We start from the raw sequence: 26,676 nt of genomic DNA, 5'->3' as shown, positions 1-26,676 counted from the left end.
TGTACAATAGATTCCACATGGATGGAGGTATTCTGCCCTAGAAGCATTGCTTCTAGAGGAGAACATGTCTACAGGGACGTCACCCAAGATATTAAGGTATAGTGGCCAACACATGCATGAACCCTAAAGATCTGACAAGAGGACCTCTGATGGAGCTGCTAAATCAGTTTTATATCATCTTAGAACCCTTTGGTGGTTAGTAGACAACAGGGCTGTGAGGAGGGGTAGGTAGAGGAGGTGGTCTTTAATGGGTGAAGGGGGGGGCACAATTTATGGATTTAATTAAAAAAATGTCGGTACTGTTATAAATAAAAACTTAAAGGGGTTGTCCATAACTCTGATAATGATTACCTATGCTTAGGATAGGACATCAATATCAGATTGGTACGATTCCTTGCACTCCCACTTTTCAGCTGCAGCCTCTTCATGGTATTCCAAGCATAGCGCCGTGTAGTGACTGTGCTTGTTGTTGCAGCTAAGTCTTATTCACTTGAATGGGACTGAGCTACAGAAAGACCATGTCACAGATGGACATGTAGTCAAGACCTAGAAAGAGGCCACAGCACTAACTTGAGCATCCATTCCTATAGCTGATCGATAGAGGTACCAGGAGTGAGACCCCCCATCGATCAGACATTGATGACCTAATATGAATGATATATTAGGAGCTAGAACCCATGGACACATGTTTAGCTGTACAGCTATCACTTGACCCTTCCTGTCATTTGTTTGGCGCATCACGACAGATTTACTTCAGAGGTAATTAACATGGGAGAAAATTCTCAAATTGTGGATCTATATTAGATAGGAAGGTCAAGCGTACATACCAAAAACTACCTATGAAAAATGTGACCGTTAAAACTAAATTTTATTTATATCATTAAAATAAGGGAAGGCTGATTAGGCCTGATCACCTAAGGATATATAACAAGGAAAGTGTAATCCTAATAAGCATAAATGTATTTAGATAACAAATGAGTAGCTATGAGGTCAATATAAAAGGAACACTGGGGATCACCAGAAACTGTGGAGGGAGGATGAACAGAGGTAGAGGTGAGGGGTGGGAATATTGTCCCTGACATTTTTCTAACTAATACCTCTGCCCGGGGACGATTCCTGAAGGTGAAATCTCCCCGTCCTCGTGCCTCCCCTGGCTTACCCTAGTAGGCCCTCAGACAGACTGGGTTTCCCTTGTACCCCAACGCGTTTCTCCCACCTGGGTTCATCAGGGGGTTGCTTAGGGAAATATAAACAGTTATACTGGGCCCCTCAAACAAACAAAAATATACCCAAAAGAATGATATATTACGTTGCGTGGCGGAGGCTTGTACCCTGGATGTGCGGAGAAGGCATCACATGTGACTCCTATGATAAGGAGATGATTCATTCACATGTTACCATATTCCTAAATAAAATTTAGTTTTAAAGGTCGAATTTTTCATAGGTAGTTTTTGGTAATTACCAAGGGACATTACTGTCACTAGCTAATTATCTATGTTAATTAGGGGCTGTGTTAATGAGAGAGTGGGCTGATTATGGTTAGTTAGTTAGTTGGTTAGATAGTTCTTGATTGAATTAGACTTCATGTCTTGTCCTGTAAAAATCTTACTTATCTAAGACCAAGGGGGCCGCACAATAATAATTGGTATTATGATCCACCCATCCTCTGCATCAAGAATTACTCCTCTTGCTGAATCCTGAAATCTGGCTGGATGAATTATTTGGTCACACCATGAAAAATTTTCAGGAACCGCAATAGTGCTTAATCCCTTTAAGGGGTTGTCTCACTTCAGCACGTGGTATCTATCTGGATGACAGATTTAATACCAGGCACTTACTAATGTATTGTGATTTTCCATACTGGCTCTTTTACTGGCTTGCTTGATTTTTCAATCATATTATAGACTGCTCGTTTCCATTGGTCACGGCCACCGCGCAGTGCAGATATATTGTGGACAGGAGCTGCTGTGCATATGTACCTACAGTATGCGCGCTTCCACGGTCAGTTTTTACTATAGTGTGCAAGCATGGCAACCGCTGATGGATTGCAGGGTGGTCATAACCCCTGGAAACGAACAGTGTATAATGAAATGGAAAAATGAATCCAGCCAGCGAAGGAGGCAATATGGACAATCCCAATACATTAGTAAGTGCCTTGTATTGAATCAAATAGACCTAAAACTAATTTTGGGAAATTCGCTCTCTACAAGAGATCGCAGAAAGAAGAGAAGAGACACACTTCTGATTACTGCTCTCCAGGAAAGGAAGGCTCAAAATATATGAATACCTTGTTTCTTACCCAAGAAAAATGCCAGTGTTAGAGGATCTTCACACACACCTTTTTATTAACATCTTAAAACCCATGTAAAAAAAATACATATAACTGAAGTATTTTTAATTTTTTTTATTTTTTTTTTTACATTTGACATTGATTTCTTCTGCCATTTTTGAAGTCTAATAGAGAAGCCTATGGAAAAATAACAGCATAGAAAATCCCATACATAGAGCACGCTGTGTTTTGACAAAAATCATCTTTGACCCTCAAAGACAAAAACCCAACATATGTAGCCTATATGATATTAATGTACAGTAGACTTTAAGGGCCGTGTGTGGTTCACGAAGCCTAGTCTGTGTGACGGTCACATTTCCAAGACCAACTGAAGCTCGGCTAAACCAAGCTCACTGGAGCATAGTGATCTGTGATGCTGTGAGTTCCATGATCACTATGATGCAGTTCAGTTTGCTAAGAAGCGGTCTGTTTGGGAAATGCGTCCATCACATGGACCTCATTCAGACATCTAAAACCAACCTAAAGCAACAAAGAAACTGTAATGAAACTGAAACTGTACTGAAAAACAGCAATGAAAACACATCACTGTCATCAATATCTTATCTGTGGGGCTACCACTCCCAGTACTCCCACCTATCAGCTGTTTGCTGCTCTGGTTGCCGTTCTGGTGACCAATAAACATGACATCACTGGCCTAGGAAGAGGCCACAGCTCTCACTGGAGCACCACTATCTGATTTAAGGGGGTACCTGGAGTTGGACCCCACTGATCTGATATTGATAACCAATACTGAAGGTGTGTATTACCAGGGTGGGTGTTTCGAGTAACGCAAAAGTTTTCTTTGTTTTCAGACCTGGCCCTCTTGCTCCATTCATCTTGAGATATCTCAAGCCAAGAGGAAAGCTAGAGAAGGACCCATATAAAGAAAAGAATACAGATGAGGAGGGACACATCTGTATGCATGGAATGTGCACCACAGATGCCTCCACCAAGTCACAACATAAATCTGAGCCCACTTCATGAGGCAAAGAAAGATGATTCAATCTACAGACATACAGGTGGCTTCTGAAGTACATACGTTGGTTAACGCGTTAAGTAAAAAATGATACAAAAAGGTTAACTAATTCTTTCAATGTATTTCAATGGCTTTTGTCACAAGATGGCAGGAGATAACACTGTGATATGTGTTATCAGAGATGTCAGAGTCAATTTTAGCTTGGCTAGATAGATAGATAGATAGATAGATAGATAGATAGATAGATAGATATGAATAAATAAATCGATTCTAAAGAAATCAATGGAAAATACGAATTTCTCAAAAACTTTGGTCTCCAACTTTTTGGGGATTCTTTGTCTTTTTATCTATCGTATATATCCCGCTGTCACTTTAAGATTATTATAAATTTTGTCTTGGAATTCTTGACAGGGGTTGGATGCAGTCTGAGGAGATCTTGGAGTGTCATACATGACTTTTTAGGGGAATTTTAATTCCGACCAAATTCATTCAGACCAAATCGAATCTGACTGCCACCTAAAAAAATATCGTGAAACTCTCTCACCTGTAATAGCACATACACAGGACGCTCTGACTTACAGTAACTTCCTCTATTGATGTTAATATCACTTAGTCACAGCGGTGAGAACGGTTCTTGCCTTTCCTAGCATAGCTTTGTTTTGACAGATCCCAACAATTTGCACTCTTTAGAAACCTATGCTACATCTTAAAGACCAGCATACATGGGGAGTGAATAATTGTATTTTATCACTAATTGGGACAACTGTTCAATTGCAATACAATATGCAGATCAGTTGGAATTCAAGCTCGGAGACCTCATTTTTCATAAAGCCTGGATACATCTTCTGCAACCTAATTAGACCCAATCCTCTTTAATTAAATGTATCAGGCGAAAGCCGGAGAGTTCAGACCTAATAAGGATAATGACTTCTTTTTTACATTGTTGTTTTGTTTTCGGTTTATTTAATGCCTTATCTCTGCTAAACCAATTTGTACCATATGCCCGGCTCTTCTATACAAAAACGTAGTCATCCGTTATGTTACGTTTCGGGGAAAAATGCAGGCTTGACAGACGCAGTCATTTTTCTTGGGGTGCTGAATCCCAGGGTGTTCATGAAGCAGCTGCTTTTTAAAATTGACATTACTTAAGAAAACACCAGACAAAACATTCCTCAGAACACGAGAATCCCGCAGAGCTGCAAAGAGACTAATAAAATTTTCTCCAAAATGACAGCTGTTTAGATTTGATGTTTTTGTCTTCTTCTCGAAAAAAAAAAATTAACAATGGTTTACTTGTAATGTGACCTTAAAATCCTCCAAGAATGCGGATATGGGCATCTCCATGGATCTTCCTGTAAGGGGGTCTTACCATAGGGTCACACTTTCATACATCTACAGCTGTTGACAAGGAAAATGACTGGTTTCTCAATCAGAGCCCCAAACCTGGGTGTATCTGCAAATGTTTAGTTTTTTTGCTGTGTTATGTACACCAGAAGATGGGGTATACATGGTATGGTTGTCAGGGGAAGGGTTAAGTATCCTGTTTCTCCTCTGTTGGTAGGAGCGAGCTGGTCCTGTTTTCTGCTAGGAGGGGGAGTTCTAGCTAGGACAGTGTGGAGAAAAGAAGCACATCCAATTTCTCCTACTCCAAGGGTCTTAGGGACCAGTCTTGATCCAATTCTGCTGTGAGACCAACACTCCAGAGAGACTGCAAGAATACCAAGATACAGCTTTTCTAGAAGCTACAGCGTTTATAGTCAGTGAAGTGACCAGCAAACTATACCTATCCAGACCCTGCTGCAGGTGAAGGACTATAGTTCAGACACCATCACCTCCAGGCCAGACCAATTCAAAGCCATCAATACACAGTGGACACCTATATCCACAAGTGCCAGCCTACAGATGTTAGCCAGGAGTTCAGGGGAGTGTCATCAGCATAACATATCAGTGGTGCCATAAATTGCCACTTTGCCCGCCACCATACCCCATCATCTGGGGACAGAAATTGCACTCTGTCCAAACTATTGCTGGATGTACCACAAGTTATCTTATCTGAGTAAAGGGAGACTTTTATACTTTTTCATCTGGCCTGAGTCTTCAAATCACCTTTCCACTGCACTGATCCCCAGGGAGCAATGGCCTGAGGGAGTACCCCATGAGACAACACTTCATCAGGGCTACTACCATTCCCATCCTCTGCACCGACTCCTCAGGGGCTTGCTACAGAAATAGAAATGTGGCCATAGAACCTACAGTGTCCCTGCGGATCTATGTGCCTTCTTATGGTGCGAAAACGCAACAGAATTCTCCCCTAAAAACATGATTTTGGGGCATACCCTTGTAAAAGGTGTGGATGCTGTACAGGGAAGCAGTAGCTTAGTAGCTTCATACAATCTATCAGATTGCAACATAAGAGACTGAGTTCTTGAATGTCATAGCTTACAATTAATGTTAATGGTAAAAGAGACATAAGGTGATGTACAAGGGGCCCAAAACCATTTTTGCATTGGGGTCCTTGTGCGATCTGTGAATCCTCAGGATAGGCGATTACTACCTAATCGTCTGACATCCAGCACCCTCGTGGATCACCTGTTCTGCAGCAGATTTGAAGTGAATAGGAGCAGAGCTGTAGTGACCAGCTCCATTCACTGCACAACAGGCAGGGCTGTGTAGTTCCAGCACTGATTTCAGTCACCGGAGCTACTGCAAATCAGATAATAGGTGGGGTGCAGGGGTACTGGACACCTGCCGATCAAGTGGCCGATCCTGAAGATGCACCATCACTTCTAAAGGGATGGACCGTCCCTTTAAAATTGTCCTAGCAAAGATACTTTCCATAAACCATCTTTTTTTAATGCATGTGAATAATTGTAAAGAGATAGCTCAAATCAATACTCATCCCAGCAACCTTTTCTTCTACAGGTGCCACCTCTACTGGTGAGCTGTATGGCTAGTGTGCTAGTTCACATCTAGTAGTAAGTATTGTTTCCTTGCTTAAAATGTGAACTTGCAAAATCCTGTTATGGACAGTGACGAAAATTTTGATTAAAAAACTGCCATTGCAAACACAAAAAATACCTAAAACAGGAAAAAATAAACAGAAAATTGTAAAATAAAAATAAATAAATATGTAAATAATTTATTTTTTCATTGTTCTATAAAGTGCACATTCTAATTTCTTTATTTGCCAGTATAAAAGGTTAAGAAACACCACAAGTCACACATTTCTTCTCCTTCTCCAGATAAATAATGAAATTTGTTTTAACTGCACGCCGCAAAAGGTGGTAGGATGCTTATAAAAATGGAAATGTCAACTTGGGGTCGAAGTTAGGTAAGGATAATTATCTGTAGGTGGAATATTAAGCGCATGTTTAATTGCATAGCATTTAAAATAATTGGTTACTAAAAAAGAAAACTTAGACAGTTTAATATTAATTTCTACCTAAGAAACATTACTGTAAATTTCAGCATGTCCCCCCTGAGTCATTAAGTAGCAAAAAGTATAATTCCATCTGCCAGTGTAAAATCAGAGACTTGTCATGGGCTTATGGCACAGGCTGCATGTCCCCTGCTTGTTTGTCAAGTTGCCGAAATTTACAAGGAAGAAGGCTGTCAGAAGAATAGGCTTGCTTTGTTTGATTTTTCTTTCTTGAATTTACTTACTTATATTTTTAATATGGCGTTTTTGGGTTCCCATTGGGCTTTTGCATCGTTATTTGGACAGTGCTGTGTGTGCAAAATGTTATAAAGTCCTACTGACAAGTCGCAACTTAACAAACAAAAAAAAAAAATATAAATATATATATATTAGAGATGAGCGAATTTCTTAAAAGTTCAGTTCGGCTGATTCGCCGAATTCCACAATAAAATTTGCTTTGTGACGAATTACTTCGTCACAAAGCACATTTTTTTGAAAGACGCTGCGATAGCGCCGCCCCCGTCATTGTACCCCTCAGATGCCGCGTTCATACATGTTTGTGGAATGTGAGTGTAAAATTAACAACAACAATTTTTTTTAATCAAACTTACCGCCTCCATTTGCTCGCGACGGGCCGGCCGCCGCCATCTTGCTTGAAGATATCAGCCGAAATCCCGTGCAGCGCAAGATGACGTCATCATGCCGGCTGATGTGGTGATGTATGTACCCCAGGGTGTGTACATCAGGAATGGGGGGGGGGAAGCTAATACAAAAGGCTGATCTTACACACCGAAGAAAACAAATCCACAGATGTGAACTTTATTACAGAGCTAATTAAAAGCCCACACAATGGTTACCTGTAAAATCTTTTTTTTTTTAGTTTCTTTTTTATAGATCCTTGGGAGAAATTGTCTACAAGTGAAATGACAAAAATGAAAAAAAATAATAGTTGATTTTATAGGCAGAAAAGTAGTAAACTGAAAGGATCCCAGGTCGTCACATTATGGAGACTGGTTTAGTAGGACTGTGTCATCTCGGGATACATTGTATCTCTGAAGCGGTATTCCCGCAGTTTACTGTCGTAGCTGTTCGATCGAGACTGAGCATTATGTTGCAGATTTATCATGTTGACTTCAAATGACTAAAGAGCAGTTTACAAATGTAATGATCCAGATGTAACTTAATAATAAAACATCTAAAAAAATAAAAAACATTGCATCACTGGAGTCTAGAAGGCGATCAGGACGGATATGTTCTCTCCCAGGTTAAGGGCTCCTACGCCTGATTCAATAGATGCTTCAAAAGCTCTTGTCACTAGTGTTGAGCGAATCGAAGTTAACGAAGTGGACTTCGATCCGAATTTCAGGAAAAATCTGACCTTTCACGAAGCCGAATTTCCTCGCGCCTCATGGTAACGAATCAATTTTTCCTGAAAAGGCGGTAAAAAACCCAAAAATACATACTCACCTTATTCATTTGCTTGCATAGAGGCAGTCGCGGCCATCTTGATGAAAGAAAACGGGCCAAATCTCACACGCTGTGTGACGTCGCCATTTCATCATGCTAGCGCGGTGACGTTATCACGTCAGAGCGCGAGATTTGGCCCGTTTTATTCAATCAGGATGGCCGCGACGGCCTCTCCATGACCAAATGGATGAGGCGAGTATGTATTTTTTTGTTTTTAACCCCTGATTAACCCCTGAAAGGCCTCAATGTGACTGTCAGATGGCGCGATGAGCGTTGAACGCAGCATCTAAGGGGTTCAATGACGGGAGGAGATGCAATCGCAGTTCCCCATTATTGCGCCCACTACATACAATGGAATGCGATTCGTGACAAAGTAATTCATAACGCATTGAATTTTTTTGTGAACTTCGGCGAAGAAGCCAAATCTAATTTTTTAAAACTTCTCTCATCTCTACTTACCACCATGAATTGCAGTGCAATCTGCAGGCAGCACAATATAGAGCAGGAGGAGCAGAGCAGATTCACATATAGGGGCATAATAAAGGCCCATAGCTGGCGGTGGATCGCTGAAGTTATGAAGAGGCGCCGTCCTCTCCATAACTTCAGCGCATCCAGCGGCAGTTCTAAATGTGAGACGGCTTCCTAACTGTCTTACATTTAGACAATTTTCTACGCCTAAAACAGGCATTGAAAATGATGAATGAGACGGGCAACCGGCCCCTCCCACGCCCACAAATTTAGACCTGGCGTAAGTTGGCCGAAGTTGCATATAGCGGCGCAAAGGACCATTGAGCTGCTATCTGTTCCTGAAATACGCCTAATTTAGGCGTATTTCAGAATAGTGGAAACAAAGAAACAGTTTGGGGGGCACTCGGCTATTTAGTACTGCGTGGAATAAGGCGTCATCATTATATGCCAAAGGTATGAAAATATATAAAATATTTATTATGTTTGAACCTTGTCGCACTCTGTTGTTTTTGCTTGGAGTAGGGTTCCCACCCAAATTATCAGTAAAGCAAAGACTCCAGCATATAATGTAGTAAGATGGTTATTTTATTGTTTTGAGGTTACTGCGGCTTTAAGTAACGTTTCTTCAGACGAATGCCGCTAGTTAAAAAAGGAGTAGGGTCAAGCGCAGTACGGGATGTGGGTATGCCACTGTAGAAATGAGCGCTGATATCTACAGTGAAATACCCACATTCCGTACTGTACTTGATCCTACTTCTTTTTTCACTAGCGGCATAAGTCTGAAGAAGGCCACAAGGCCGACACGTTACTTAAAGCCTCAGTAACCTCAAAACAATAAAATAACCATCTTACTACCTTATGTGCCAGAGTCTTTGCTTTACTAAAATATTTATTAGAAACAATATAAAATAATGGGAAACACCAATATAAAATTTTCATATGCAAATATACAAAAATGTGGTGTATAGATGTCAGGCTGGATGTCCTAAGACGAATCTAGTCCAACCCAACATCCAACACTCATTTATGACAGATGCATTTATGATAGATGTCCCACTAAGAGACTAATCGTTCATCCGAACATCTACCACACATATGAAAACATAATAAGGGTCCATTCACACGTCCGTTTTTTCTTTCCTGATCTGTTCCGTTTTTTGCGGAACAGATCAGGACCAGATCTGGACCCATTCATTTTCAATGGGTCCTGGAAAAAAATCGGACAGCACAATGTGTGCTGTCCGTTTCCGTTGTTCCGTTCCGCATGTCCGTTTAAATATAAAACATGTCCTATTCTTTTCCGCAAAATTCGGATCCTGGTACAATACAAAGTCAATGGATCCGCAAAAAACGGAAGACATTCGGATGTCATTCCGTATGTCATGCGTTTTATGCGGAATCCGTTCCTGGAAACACATAACAAATTTTTTTTTTTTTTATTTATTTATATTTTTTTCTATTTTTTTTCAAAGAAATCCAAACAACTTTATTTGATTATTGAAATTTATACATGTTTCCGTTTTTTTGCGGATCCGCAAAAAACGGATGACATACGGATGACATACGGAAACATTTTCAGGAACAACGGATCCGCAAAAAACGGACCGAAAATCGGGATATAGGAAAATACTGACGTGTGAATGTAGCCTTAATATGCATAAATCTCAAACATATATAGTTGGCCAACTAAAAACTATATAAAAAATAGCACACTTGAAAATATAATGGCTCCAATGATATGTCCCAATTGCTCAATATATAGTCAACATATATAGAATTCAATAGGATATCATTAGCATATCAGATTGTAGTGCGTTCATAGTTAGTATGAGATCTACAGGTCCTTCTCAAAAAATTTGCATATTGTGATAAAGTTCATTATTTTCTGTAATGTACTGATAAACATTAGACTTTCATATATTTTAGATCCATTACACACAACTGAAGTAGTTCAAGCCTTTTATTGTTTTAATATTGATGATTTTGGCATACAGCTCATGAAAACCCCAAATTCCTATCTAAAAAAATTAGCATATCATGAAAAGGTTCTCTAAACGAGCTATTAACCTAATCATCTGAATCAACTAATTAACTCTAAACACCTGAAAAAGATTCCTGAGGCTTTTAAAAACTCCCAGCCTGGTTCATTACTCAATCCGCAATCATGGGTAAGACTGCCGACCTGACTGCTGTCCAGAAGTCCATCATTGACACCCTCAAGCAAGAGGGTAAGACACAGAAAGAAATTTCTGAACGAATAGGCTGTTCCCAGAGTGCTGTACCAAGGCACCTCAGTGGGAAGTCTGTGGGAAGGAAAAAGTGTGGCAGAAAACGCTGCACAACGAGAAGAGGTGACCGGACCCTGATGAAGATTGTGGAGAAGGACCGATTCCAGACCTTGGGGGACCTGTGGAAGCAGTGGACTGAGTCTGGAGTAGAAACATCCAGAGCCACCGTGTACAGGCGTGTGCAGGAAATGGGCTACAGGTGCCGCATTCCCCAGGTCAAGCCACTTTTGAACCAGAAACAGCGGCAGAAGCGCCTGACCTGGGCTACAGAGAAGCAGCACTGGACTGTTGCTCAGTGGTCCAAAGTACTTTTTTCGGATGAAAGCAAATTTTGCATGTCATTCGGAAATCAAGGTGCCAGAGTCTGGAGGAAGACTGGGAAGAGGGAATCGCCAAAATGCCTGAAGTCCAGTGTCAAGTACCCACAGTCAGTGATGGTCTGGGGTGCCATGTCAGCTGCTGGTGTTGGTCCACTGTGTTTTATCAAGGGCAGGGTCAATGCAGCTAGCTATCAGGAGATTTTGGAGCACTTCATGCTTCCATCTGCTGAAAAGCTTTATGGAGATGAAGATGTCATTTTTCAGCACGACCTGGCACCTGCTCACAGTGCCAAAACCACTGGTAAATGGTTTACTGACCATGGTATTACTGTGCTCAATTGGCCTGCCAACTCTCCTGACCTGAACCCCATAGAGAATCTGTGGGATATTGGGAAGAGAAAGTTGAGAGACGCAAGACCCAACACTCTGGATGAGCTTAAGGCCGCTATCGAAGCATCCTGGGCCTCCATAACACCTCAGCAGTGCCACAGGCTGATTGCCTCCATGCCACGCCGCATTGAAGCAGTCATTTCTGCAAAAGGATTCCCGACCAAGTATTGAGGGCAGAACTGAACATAATTATTTGAAGGTTGACTTTTTTTGTATTAAAAACACTTTTCTTTTATTGGTCGGATGAAATATGCTAATTTTTTTAGATAGGAATTTTGGGTTTTCATGAGCTGTATGCCAAAATCATCAATATTAAAACAATAAAAGGCTTGAACTACTTCAGTTGTGTGTAATGAATCTAAAATATATGAAAGTCTAATGTTTATCAGTACATTACAGAAAATAATGAACTTTATCACAATATGCTAATTTTTTTAGAAGGACCTGTATATGTAACTCCAAAGGATCCTGATATTTTTTTGCGTTGAAGTAATACTTCGCATTGGTAATTAAATGCTGATGATCCTCTGTATTTGTTGGTATCAATTGGAAGAAAATATAAGAGCAACAAAATCTGTGTCACAATAGTATTTCAGAATAGTAAACGATAGTTCTAAGGGAAAAGGTTCAGCAAAACTTTATACGTTTAAGTTTGTGCTCTTTTTGAGTTGTTAGGGGCTATCTTATTAGTTACTGACAGCTATCTATGTATAAATACTTTTACATGGAATACTATCAATCAGTGATAAGACAGCCTCTTCCCGGGCCTCTGAAAGTCTCTCCATCCCTCCCCTCTTCTGTCTGTACTGCAGAAAGTGAGAACAGCCAGAGCTTCGTAGCCACTGTCGTAACTTTATACAGGCAGCAGCTTTGTCAGGACAGACAGAGGAGGGAGGGCGAAGGAATACAAACAGCAGCTCAGGCAGAAAGCAGGCTCAGCTTTGCTCATCACCTCTCCTCACTAGTGCTGGGATGTGACAGCTATGCTGGAGAGGTATGTATGTGTCACGGGGGAACAAGTGAACCCTACATTCCACCCACATCTCTGTTCTTGCCTACTTGCAGGACCGCCCTAAGTGGCAGACCCCAACTGGTCGACAGTCCCTGCTCATTTACGTGCTGGGGCTTACCACGGAAAAGCAGAGGGGAAAAACCCAGTACTCAGAGTCAAACATACCGGATCAAAACCTAAAGAGAACAATGAAGCCAAATCAGAAAGTAGATCACTAAACAATACCAAGCCAAGGTCATACACAAGTGGTCAAGTCCAGGTCCAAATACGTCAGGCAGAAGTGAGTGCAAAAACCAAGCCAGGGTCAAACCAGGAGATGCAGAAAAGACAAATCAGAATCCAAGAATCAGGGTCTGTTAAAATACCCCGCACTTCCTGGTCATGTGATGCACCGCCTGATCACTTGACGCGCCCTGTGTCATGTGACTTATGACTTCAGAATAACTGACGCCAGCAGGTACATGGAGAATGACATGTTAAAGTGTAATGTGTGTAGTCTATGTGTGTGATGTTCATGTGTAGTGTCTAGGGATTAGCAAATTTATGGAAAATTCAATTTGGCTGCTTCGCCGAATTTCACAAAGAAATTCACTTTGTGACTAATTACTTTGTCACAAAGCACATTTCTTTACATGCAGCGGGCACAACGACAGGGAACGGCGCCCGCTGTACCCCTCAGATGCTGAGTTCACCGCTGAATGCGGCATCTGAGATGAAAAATTAGGGCTTTCAGGGGTTAATCAGTTAAAAAAAAACTACTCACCTCATCCATTTGATCGACAAGAGCCCGCCGTGGCCATCTTGCTTGAAGACGCCACACAAAATCTCACGTCCCATCATCACATCACCCCGTGCAAGATTTATCGCTCTGTCTTCAATCAAGATGGCTGCGGTGGAATCTTCACGTGCAAATGCATACGTGAGTATATTTTTTTTTTACCTCCATGTTTACCGCGAAGAGCGAGGAAATTCGGCTTTGCGGTGAATCCCATTTTTCCTGAAATTCGGATTGAAGTCCACTTCGGATACTTCGATTCGCTCAACGTTACTAGTGTGTATGTATAATGTGTGTATATGTGTGTGTGTGAAATGTACAAAGTATGTATATAAATATATATGTGTTTGCGTAACACATGCTTGTGATATACAGTATATGCATATGTTTGTAAATGAGGTATGTACAGTTGCAAGAAAAAGTATGTGAACCTTTTTGAATGATATGGATTTCTGCACAAATTGGTCATAAAATGTGATCTGATCTTCATCTAAGTCACAACAATAGACAATCACAGTCTGCTTAAACTAATAACACACAAATAATTAAATGTTACCATGTTTTTATTGAACACACCATGTAAACATTCACAGTGCAGGTGGAAAAAGTATGTGAACCCTTGGATTTAATAACTGGTTGAACCTCCTTTGGCAGCAATAACTTCAACCAAACATTTCCTGTAGTTGCAGACCAGACGTGCACAACGGTCAGGAGTAATTCTTGACCATTCCTCTTTACAGAACTGTTTCAGTTCAGCAATATTCTTGGGATGTCTGGTGTGAATCGCTTTCTTGAGGTCATGCCACAGCATCTCAATCGGGTTGAGGTCAGGACTCTGACTGGGCCACTCTAGAAGGCGTATTTTCTTCTGTTTAAGCCATTCTGTTGTTGATTTACTTCTATGCTTTGGGTCGTTGTCCTGTTGCAACACTCATCTTCTGAGCTTCAGCTGGTGGACAGATGGCCTTAAGTTCTCCTGCAAAATGTCTTGATAAACTTGGGAATTCATTTTTCTTTCGATGATAGCAATCCGTCCAGGCCCTGACGCAGCAAAGCAGCCCCAAACCATGATGCCCCCACCACCATACTTCACAGTTGGGATGAGGTTTTGATGTTGGTGTGCTGTGCCTCTTCTTCTCCACACATAGTGTTGTGTGTTTCTTCCAAACAACTCAACTTTGGTTTCCTCTGTCCACAGAATATTTTGCCAGTACTGCTGTGGAACATCCAGGTGCTCTTGTGCAAACTGTAAACGTGCAGCAATGTTTTTTTTGGACAGCAGTGGCTTCCTCTGTGGTATCCTCCCATGAAATCCATTCTTGTTTAGTGTTTTACGTATCGTAGATTCGCTAACAGGGATATTAGCATATGCCAGAGACTTTTGTAAGTCTTTAGCTGAGACTCTAGGATTCTTCTTCACCTCATTGAGCAGTCTGCGCTGTGCTCTTGCAGTCATCTTTACAGGACGGCCACTCCTAGGGAGAGTAGCAGCAGTGCTAAACTTTCTCCATTTATAGACAATTTGTCTTACCGTGGACTGATGAACAGCAAGGCTTTTGGAGATACTTTTATAACCCTTTCCAGCTTTATGCAAGTCAACAATTCTTAATCTTAGGTCTTCTGAGAGCTCTTTTGTGCGAGGCATCATTCACATCAGGCAATGCTTCTTGTGAAAAGCAAACCCAGAACTGGTGTGTGTTTTTTATAGGGCAGGGCAGCTGTAACCAACACCTCCAATCTCATCTCATTGATTGGACCCCAGTTGGCTGACACCTCACTCCAATTAGCTCTTGGAGATGTCATTAGTCTAGGGGTTCACATACTTTTTCCACCTGCACTGTGAATGTTTACATGGTGTGTTCAATAAAAACATGGTAACATTTAATTCTTTGTGCGTTATTAGTTTAAGCAGACTGTGATCGTCTATTGTTGTGACTTAGATGAAGATCAGATCACATTTTATGACCAATTTGTGCAGAAATCGATATCACTCCAAAGGGTTCACATACTTTTTCTTGCTACTGTATATCATGTTGCAGTGCAATACAGTAGTGCAGCATAGCAGTATGATGTATGTGTGAAGTATAGCGTGGGGTAGAGTGGTACTATGCATGTCTGTAGTATAATGGTACCAGGTATGTGTGTGGTATAGCAGCACTATGTATGTGTGGTATAGCGTCACTATGTACATGCATGGCATAGTTATACTATTTATGCTTGTGGTATGGCACCATTATGTATCGTCAGTCCAAAATGTAGCTAGCTCTGCATTACCACTTCCAAAATGTATACACAGGCGAGGAAATGCCCAGGTACAGCCTTGCTATGTCATTCCTGCCCGCCTCTGTAATGAGAGACTACAATTTACATTTTATTGCAATATTGAACAATCAGTCGCCCAATTTTTCCAATCACTGCATTACTGAAGCATGTGGGATGCAAGGCTACATTCACACAGGACAGATCTGTTTAGCCGCTGGGACACAGCTACGTGCAGGAGATAAGGCCGCAGCACATCGGTGGCAGGGGACGTCGGCATCCCTCCAGACTCGGCATACAGTACCTACAAATCACTGTAACCGTGCAGGAGAGACTGTTAGCTAGCATAGGTATTAATGATACACTGGACAGAAGATAAATGAAGGCACGGCTCAGGGGGTCTGCTGACAGATGAAGGCACGGCTCATGGGGGTCTGCTGACAGATGAAGGCACGGCTCATGGGGGTCTGCTGACAGATGAAGGCACGGCTCATGGGGGTCTGCTGACAGACCCTATTTTTCCAGCCTGCCTCTTTCTCATGGGAGCTGGAAAATATGTAACAACTCGCAAGTCTTAAATCACTGGATTCTCCAATTAGCATAATTAACAAAATAATCAGAAATGTCCTCCATACACAGTCGGCCCTTGCCATAACTCACCATAACTCACCATTGTGCCATGGTAGCAGATCATTCATACGCTGCAGTGCAGCCTGAACATTTTAATGCATTCAAGTCAACAACTACTTACTGGGATGTGTCAGGTAGGCAATTAATCTACGATGGAGATCGGCTCATTATAAATGGGAGAAATGTTATAAAATGGATTGCATGAAGCACGTGCCTAATGGCATTGGATTGTTCACTAGTATATTGTTACTCTTCTCTGTGCCGCATGCTGAATATACCGTACAGACCAAAAGTTTGGACACACCTTCTCATTCAAAGAGTTTTCTTTATTTTCATGACTATGAAAATTGTAGATTCACACTGAAGGCATCAAAACTATGAATTAACACATGTGGAATTGTATACATAACAAAAAAGTGTGGAACAACTGAAAATATGTCATATTCTAGGTTCTTTAAAGTAGCCACCTTTTGCTTTGATTACTGCTTTGCACACTCTTGGCATTCTCTTGATGAGCTTCAAGAGGTAGTCACCTGAAATGGTTTTCACTTCACAGGTGTGCCCTGTCAGGTTTAATAAGTGGGATTTATTGCCTTATAAATGGGGTTGGGACCATCAGTTGCGTTGTGGAGAAGTCAGGTGGATACACAGCTGATAGTCCTACTGAATAGACTGTTAGAATTTGTATTATGGCAAGAAAAAAGCAGCTAAGTAAAGAAAAACGAGTGGCCATCATTACTTTAAGAAATGAAGGTCAGTCAGTCCGAAAAATTGGGAAAACTTTGAAAGTGTCCCCAAGTGCAGTCACAAAAACCATCAAGCGCTACAAAGAAACTGGCTCACGTGCGGACCGCCCCAGGAAAGGAAGACCAAGAGTCACCTCCGCTGCGGAGGATAAGTTCATCCGAGTCACCAGCCTCAGAAATCGCAGGTTAACAGCAGCTCAGATTAGAGACCAGGTCAATGCCACACAGAGTTCTAGCAGCAGACATCTCTAGAACAACTGTTAAGAGGAGACTGTGTGAATCAGGCCTTCATGGTAGAATATCTGCTAGGAAGCCACTGCTAAGGACAGGCAACAAGCAGAAGAGACTTGTTTGGGCTAAAGAACACAAGGAATGGACATTAGACCAGTGGAAATCTGTGCTTTGGTCTGATGAGTCCAAATTTGAGATCTTTGGTTCCAACCACCATGTCTTTGTGCGACGCAGGAAAGGTGAACGGATGAACTCTACATGCCTGGTTCCCACCGTGAAGCATGGAGGAGGTGTGATGGTGTGGGGGTGCTTTGCTGGTGACACTGTTGGGGATTTATTCAAAATTGAAGGCATACTGAACCAGCATGGCTACCACAGCATCTTGCAGCGGCATGCTTTTCCATCCGGTTTGCGTTTAGTTGGACTATCATTTATTTTTCAACAGGACAATGACCCCAAACACACCTCCAGGCTGTGTAAGGGCTATTTGACCATGAAGGAGAGTGATGGGGTGCTGCGCCAGATGGCCTGGCCTCCACAGTCACCGGACCTGAACCCAATCAAGATGGTTTGGGGTGAGCTGGACTGCAGAGTGAAGGCAAAAGGGCCAACAAGTGCTAAGCATCTCTGGGGACTCCTTCAAGACTGTTGGAAGACCATTTCAGGTGACTACCTCTTGAAGCTCATCAAGAGAATGCCAAGAGTGTGCAAAGCAGTAATCAAAGCAAAAGGTGGCTACTTTGAAGAACCTAGAATATGACATATTTTCAGTTGTTTCACACTTTTTTGTTATGTATATAATGCCACATGTGTTAATTCATAGTTTTGATGCCTTCAGTGTGACTCTACAATTTTCATAGTCATGAAAATAAAGAAAACTCTTTGAATAAGAAGGTGTGTCCAAACTTTTGGTCTGTACTGTACATCCTGGAGGCAGCTGAACTATTATTTAGGCAATAGGCACTATGGGGGTCATTTATCAACCAATATACGCCACTTTTTGGCGTATATTAGGCTCACATTTTGTCGCAAAGGTGGTTTGCGGCAAAATCTATGACTTTTCCCCCTTTTACACCACTCACACCAGTGCTGAGAAAAGGGAGCATGTAAAAGCGCAGGCCGGCAGGCCCGTCTCATTTTATCATGTTGTATACCAGTTTTTGGTGTAGAACATGGCTTAAATCTACGCCAGCAAGAGAGCTGGCGTAGGTTTAAGCTTGTTGTACGCCGGTGGAACATGCACCTAAATTATATAGAGGCCGGCACATCCACCGCCAGCGCAGAGGATATAAATCGCCAGTCTTATTAAATGTATGTATGTATGTCTTTACTATATGACACTGTTCTATATGCACTCTATAGCAGTATTATGTGGTCTATGGTACTGTATGATGGTATTTATTATTCAGGTGTTATTATGGTAGTATTATTTACGCCTTTCAAACAATGGATAAGAAGTGCTTTCACATTTCCAGGTGACAGTTCATGTCCGCCACTGTTCCGTACAGGCTTTCTGTGTGTGTATTAAGGCCATTATTCATTGTATTTAACCTCAGTTGCAGTACTGCAAGGGTTATTACCCTCCTTAGCTCTGTGTGCTGCTGCTTGGCTGTTTCTAATTTGCTAATCAGCTTCTGATATATAGCGGTGTGCTGACCTCATTTCCTTGCCTGAGCAATTGGCCTCTACAGATCTTGCTAGGTCTCTCTGTCTTGCTGGAGCTTGTATTCATTGGCCTGCCTGTGTACCGGATTGACCTCTGCCTGATTCCTGGATCCTGACTGTCTGCCACATGACCTGTCCTGTGCCTGTTCACCTTAGTCATCTGGTGCTTCTTTCCCTGACCTTTGGATTGTTTCACGGCCTTGCACATACTCTGCCTGCCCTGACCTCTGCCTGTTTTCTGACTATTAGTTTGCCTGTTCACTCAGTGGCAGGCACCGGTGTCATGGCTCCCCTGCAGAAAAATCATTGTACTGCCAGGATAATGCCTTCAGGACTAGCCCTAAGTCAAGCCGGTTGGTTGGCACAGTGGTTTCCCAACCATTGTCTATAACACATGCATCTTGAAGTGATGCTATGTTAGAGGACCCTCTAGCCATCATATGCAACACATAGTTCTGGGTGCTCAATGAGCACAGGATCTGGCAGACACTTCAGTCTTGGCACACTGTCATTAACTGACAAAAGCTGGTATTTACCATAAGATATCTGCCGCCTGAAAGGGTGGACAATCCCCTTAAAGGGAACCTGTGACATTGAACATGGTGTCTAATCTCCAGGCAGCATGTTATTGAGCAGGAGGAGCTGACCAGATTGATACACAGTATTGTAGGAAATAATTCTGTATCATTTGTACTTCATTCATTTAAATTTCTGCTTATTCTGGGCTTTGGGGTCCAGGAGGCGGTCCCATCACTGATGTCAATCACTTTCCTCTATGATTGTGCATACAGGAATAGCTGTGAATCACTGATAGGACTGCCTCCTGGACTTCAAGAATGTGCAGGAATTTAAATGTATAAATTACACAAGTATTGCTCACTATTTTCCCCAAAAAATTATATACCAATCTTCTCAGCTCCTCCTGCACTGCAGTATAAGGGTACGGGCAGAAGTGGTGGCTGAGCTGTAGATGTTCAGCACTAGAAAATCTTCAGTGTATCCACAACACCAAATGATTCGGATCTTACTGTGGATTTTTATTGCTTTCCCTAAGGTTTCACCTTTTGCATAGTATAGTGAAATCCGCAGTGGAAATCCACAGAATCAATTGACACAAAAAATTCACACCTCAAGTCATCTACAAATTTAATTGTGGAAATTTTACGCAGAGTGTGGATGAGATTTTTTTAAATGGTGTCCTCTTTTCTTCTTCTGTAAATGTTGTGGATGTTCTGCACGCATTTTTATTGCATACTTTCCGTGTATCCAAAGAATAGGCAGCACTCCAAATGGGGTAAAGGTGACGACCCGTTTATTCCCAGGCAACGTTTCAGCCCACACACTGGGGCCTTTGTCCACCTTTTCAGAGGATTTTGCACCCTAACTACTTTTTTTGCACTGTGCTGCTGTTACTATTTGGTTTTTGTATTGCATACTTTCCAACATTTCAGTTGGAATAATCGCCCCTAGGAATGCCCTGACCCTGCCTGGGAACACCTACTTATGGGCGGGTGTTGAGTTAGCCCCACACATTTTTGGCAGAGAGTCAGAGACATTTCCTAATTAGTAACTACAATGGAAGACTACAGTACTCATTTGAGTTCTCTTTTACGTCATAAGCAATATATATTTTTTTTTTAAGTGACCACTTTACCCAAACCAAGATATCCTTTTTTCAGGCTACCTCACTTTCCTGAGAAAAAAACAATCTCTTAACCAGTCCTTAACCAACCCTATGATTTGAAAGTAACTGGATTCCTTGGATCTTCAGAGGACAATCCGTCTGTGATAATATACTCTTCTCCACCCCCACTACCCTCTGCAAGACTGTGGTCTCATTCAGGGCTGGGCCTTCACAAAGTCCAAATTTAATTAGTCCTCTAGCAATGCAAACCAACATATTCCATGTGGTCAGGTAATCTTCAGGTCTAATAATATCTGGTGATAAGTCGGGTAATGTTATTATATTATCTTTCTGACATGCATTTCCTAGGCTAAGATAACACCAGCTGTCATACCGAGCGAGCGGTTCCAGGTAATGAAGAGTGTAAGTCTGACAATGGCAGTGCGAACGATGAGGAGGGCCAGAGAAATAGATCTTCTGCAAAGGCAGGATCAGACGGCAAACTCCAGTGTTTTCCCAGGCATTATTAAGATTCTTTGGCAGCAGCCTGCCACGCTGGAAGCTAAGCTTTATAAATAGCTATTAGACGCTGATTAAAAGCCATCTGTGACCTGGGATTAGCTGACCAGATTGACCATTAGTCTACCAGTAAACGAAGGGTCTTTAACCTATGCTCTTTCATTATGTAATTGACTCATCTAAAACAAAATAAAAGCATACGGCGGCTAAAACAAATAGAGAAAAATGAGATGACTACATTAACTTCATGCAAACACATGCTTAGCAGCAATGAAACCCACTAATAGGTGCTGCCCTAGGACATTCAGCTCCACTGACCAACATAAGCTTTAGGGATGTAGCTTGGGGATTTGTAGATGTTCTGAGATAAGGGATTAGGATCTAAACCTGAGACAGTTTCAGGCCCAGCACAGATCTAGGCCAAAGAAATCTTAGGGTCAGGATCTGTATCTTTATAGTCGAAGGGTAAAACCACCCATAATACATCATTTCTCTTGTTAACTTGTTACTGGGTTGATCAAATCTCTATGACTCCACAGACTTAAAGAAGGTCCATGCATCCCGGGATCTGTTAAGAACATCCTACTAAGGGCTGGTTCACACAATCGCGGTTTGGTTCCGCATCCGCATCATTTTTTGCGGCTCGGGTGCGGACCTATTCACTTTAATGGGGCCGAAAAAGATGCGGACAGCACTCTGTGTGCTGTCCGCATCCGTTGCGCCGTTCCGTGGCCCCGCAAAAATTATAGATCATGTCCTATTCTTGTCCATTTAGTGGACAAGAATGGGCATTTCTATATTGGACCGTGCATTCCGTTCTGCAAATTGTGGAAGGCACACGGGCGGCATCCGTGTTTTGCGGATCCACAATTTGCAGACCGCAAAACACGGCACGTTCGTGTGAACAAGCCCTAAACTTGTCTTCCTAAGCCCAGTGCAACTTTGTTCCCTTAAATCCCCAAATTTGTAATAACTTTTCATGTCAAACTAACAAGCTTTATTTCCAAAATGCTAGTCCCTGTACTTATCATATCTTATCTACAACATACAAATGGTTTTGTCTGTGGCCTATCAAGGAATAGTCAATCCTAGTCTACTGATCAACTACCGATCTTCTCCTCAAACACCAAACCACTGTGTCAGTCTCTCCATTGGCTGCCTATTACACAGGGGATACAGTTCTGAATCCTAAGATCTTTGTTGTTTGTATGCTTGGAGGAAACAGCCATATAGATGCTCTGAAAAAACATCATTACGAAGAGCTAAAGAAGCTGCATAACTATGTAACCTACAAGACCCTTATTGTATTTAGATTTTTTCACTAATCTCCAAGTACCAACGTACATGCAATCTTCACTGTGCTCTCCACTTCATCATACTCTTGTATCAGAACCTTTCTTGTGTCTTCCCTCTTCTCTGGAATTTTCTGGCTATATCTATAAATCTTCGTCCAGCATGAGAAGTTCAACCCAAGCAAATGACTAAGGCTAAGCAGAGTCATAGCTAGGCCTTTGTTAACCTGGGAGCAAATGTTCTCCTTGCATCTAAAGACCATGACAAATGCAAAGTGGTTTATTGGTGCACCTATGGCACCTAGGGCTAGCCCTCCCATAGTTTTAACCATAGGCGTAGATCTCCATTAACTGCTATTCCAACCCCACCTCATGATGACAAGGACAGAGCTGTTTATTACTTCAAAACCTCTTGCCTCTCCACCACCTCACACTCTTGTATCAGAAATTCTCTTGTGTCTTCCCTCTTCTCTGGAATATCTTAGCTCTTGCCATAAACCTCGAGCATGAGAACTTAATCTCAAGCAAATGACTAGAGCTAAGTAGAGTCATGGTTAGGTTTTTGGTGACATTTGGGTAAACGGTTTCCTGGCATCTAAATACCACGGCAAATCCATAGCTTCAACCCTTGGTCTAGATCTCCATCAACTGCTATTTCAACACTCCCTCCTTATGACAAGAATTGAGTTGTTTATTACTTCCAAATCTCTTACCACCATACTCCTTGTAGGTTGTAAGCTAGTACAGGCAGTGTTCATCCATTAACACACTAGGAGGCTAATTAACATGTTGGGCACCAAAAATAGCGGCAGCAAGGTTGGAGTAATGGAGGAACTTTTGAAAGACCGAAAAGTTGTAAAGAACACAAATCCCAATGCATCCATTAATTAAGCACATGCACAGTAGAAGACAGGAGCACCATCTTGGAAAGGCTACAGATGCCAGCACCTGTTTGCTACCCATGGACACCAGGGGGGCAACTCCAAGCAAAGGTAAGCATGGAGGCCTTATATCAGGTTCTTATGCTGTTAAGCACTACTGTTCTGCATGAAATTACTGAAATTTAGGTAAAGCAACCAACCGATTTAGGTTTTCTAATGCAGTTTTTGAAGCCAAAATAAGGTAAAAGAAGAGAGCATATTAAGGACAAATACAACTTCTCCTCATTTATGGAATTCACTCCTGGTTTTGGCTTCAAAAACTGCATCAAAGCACCTGAAAGTGTGGATGTACACATGAAGCCCAGGAGCAACAACTGAATTCATACACCACTAAAGCTGTAAACTACAGATTTGGAAGACTACAGCATGACTTTCTCTAACCTTCCACAATAATAAGCTACTATGGGTGTCAAACTAAATATAGATCAATACAAGAGTCAGAGAAAGTCCTGATCGCTAGAGCATATAATCTCCAGATATCTAAATATTGAGAAAATGCAGACTTCCCGACAAGACGCACACTCTCATCCCCCTCGCTCTGTTCTGTCGCTCCCTCGTTCCTCTACTCCAAGCAACATCTCAATTGAGTGCAGAGTGAAATCAATATCAGATGTGACAAGTGTATGTGTTTCCCAGACATCTGACTGTTCATTTTTCCTTGCTAGGGCTGGAGCACCTTTCAAAAATTTTAGCCCACCATTTCAGAGTAAGCTCTTCTTGTGGCACGGCTGTCACATTTACCAGAGCTCAAGCCGGATGATGCTATTTTCCCATCGTGGCAGTTGTTGACAGGTTGTTAGGGGAAGACGAGGAATATGTTTGAAAAACTGTCAAGTTCATAAAATAAAAAGTAACAAAAAAGAATGTTAGAAAAAGGGAAAAGAATTGAAAAGTGTATGTGTATTTATATATATAATTACATACACATTTGTAAAGATGTAGCAGTGCTGGATTTATCTGTCGTACACAACGCTAGCCATTGATAATCGCAAAGAAAACATCATTATATGAAAAGACATAACATGATCAGCTCTGCTACATCTGTCTCTGCACCTATATCTATCCGCTCATTTTGATACTCTGTCGTAAAACTGGACCAGGGAGATAATTCACCAAAGTGTTCACGGTGCTGTACACTGTGTGATAGATTTGCATGTTAAACACTATTGCAAATATCCAACAACTGTCTACAGCTATTATGTGGACTTATGTGTTTCCATGGTAACAGACTACAAACAGACCCTGTGTAGTCTGATCAAGGCTTCAGCTAAGGGCTCATAGGTCCTTCTGCAAAGGTTCAGCTTGGACTCATCCAGCAACCAGAGAGTAGGAGAAAAGCCGGAGGATTCAGTATACGCACGCTATTACATGATGTGGGGTATGAAGAAGGAGAGCATTAAAGAAGTATTAGTACAGTCAGTCCAAGGGGGAGATTTATCAATACTGCTGCTTTCTGCGCCTGCCTTGATATCCTCCTGCTGGATGATGTGTCTAATTGATGATTAGATGAAGGCCTCGTCATTATTGGGGGCACGGTTTGCCGCAGGATGCTTAGAGCTGCTGTAGATTTCTGGCTTCATTTGCACCAGAAACCCGATGTACATGAAGATAAATCTGTCTCAGCTGTTGGCCATCTGGATTATGCCTCATTTACTATGTGCGACTTTTGCAAAAGTTGAAAAAGAGTCGCAACCTAGGCCAGGCAACCCCTTGTTTCTGTTAATGAAGCAAATATCAAAAATGTATCTAGAATGGGCATCATGGTGGCTCAGTGGTTAGCTCTGGTGACTTGTCCTACTGTGGTCCTCGGTTTGAATCCGGTCAGGGACAACATCTGCATGGACTTTGTATGTTCGCTGTGGGTATGTTTGCCTTCCTATGGATGGACTCAGCCTTACAAACTATGATATTGTGGGTTCCTTCCCAAAAATATAAAAAATTGGCTTCCTATGAAATTGACTCTAGAGCAGGGATCAGCAAGCTCCGGCGCTCCAGCTTTTCTTAAACTACAACTCCCAGAATCCTCCTTTCCCTTCTAGGGGAGTTACAAGAATAGCTGAGTAAGTGTGCATGCTGGGAGTTGTAGTTTCACAGCAGCTGGAGTGCCGAAGGTTGCTGATCCCTGACCTAGAGTGTGGGGTTGAGTGCCTACATGGCCGCCACTGACTTCCCAGGGAATTGCCCTGGCCACACAACTGTCCCTGTGAGAAAGGACTCATGCACACAGTGGTCATTTCTGTCCACAGCCAATCCACATTTTTCCCGGACCCATTCATTTCAATGGGGCCGCAAAAGATTCGGACTGCACACCGTGGGCTGTCCACATCAGCACATTCGTTCCACGGTCCCGCAAAAAAGAACATGTCCTATTCTTGTCTGTTTTGTGGACACGGATAGGACATTTGTTGAGGAGTGTGAAAATAAATGGTGGCATGCTTACAGCTAGGATCCGTGTTTTGCGGAACCGCGATATGCGAACCGCAGAACACTTACGACGGTGTGCATGAGCTTTACAAATGTTTACAAAATGTCTGTCATTGAATCATGCGATGGAGAAACTCATTATGGTATTGCAAGGAAAATAGGTTGAATTTGTGGTTTCCATCGAGAATGCAGGATTTCCCATTGAAGTCAGATAAATATTGTACAAATTACACAACCTTGAGTTTGGTTATCAGGTATTCAGGGTGTATATATGTATATCTATATATATATGTGTCAACCTCTCGCACCAGAGCTCTGCATTTGTAATGCGGGTGGACTTGCCTCGCAGGGTGCAGTTACATCACGTTGTCTCCAGAGACGGCACTCGTTCACTGAATTATTGGCCTTCATCAATAATGATTTTGCATTCAATCTAATGTCCCTTAACAAAATCAATGCCCGGGAGAAAAAAATCTTTACATTTTCACTGTAAACAGAGAACAGAGAGGAGGATTCTGTGCCAAGAGTACAAACGTTTACTTATTATATATAAGCTACAAGCCTATCGGGTGGTGAAGAGAACAAAGAAAAGCTAAATGACTCCTCAGCTTTACCATCCCCACATCACTTTTGGAGTTGTCTGGATTAGAAATCCAATTTCTAAATACTATAGTAGGGGCTTTGCGTTAATACAGGGGGTCCCTCTATTAACTCAGAATCCCCTTCTAGAGACCATTCTAACAAAACAGAATTGTCAACTGGACAATCCCTTTAAAGGGCATCTGTCAGCAGTTTTGTAGCTGTGACACTGGCTGACCTGCTGCATGTGCGCTTGGCAGCTGAAGGCATCTGTGTTGGTCCTATGTTCATATGTGCCCGCATTGCTGAGAAAAATGAAGGTT

This window comes from Bufo gargarizans, chromosome 10, assembly GCF_014858855.1.
Source record: "Bufo gargarizans isolate SCDJY-AF-19 chromosome 10, ASM1485885v1, whole genome shotgun sequence".
Lineage (NCBI taxonomy): Eukaryota > Metazoa > Chordata > Amphibia > Anura > Bufonidae > Bufo > Bufo gargarizans.
Note: the sequence above shows the minus strand (reverse complement) of the source record.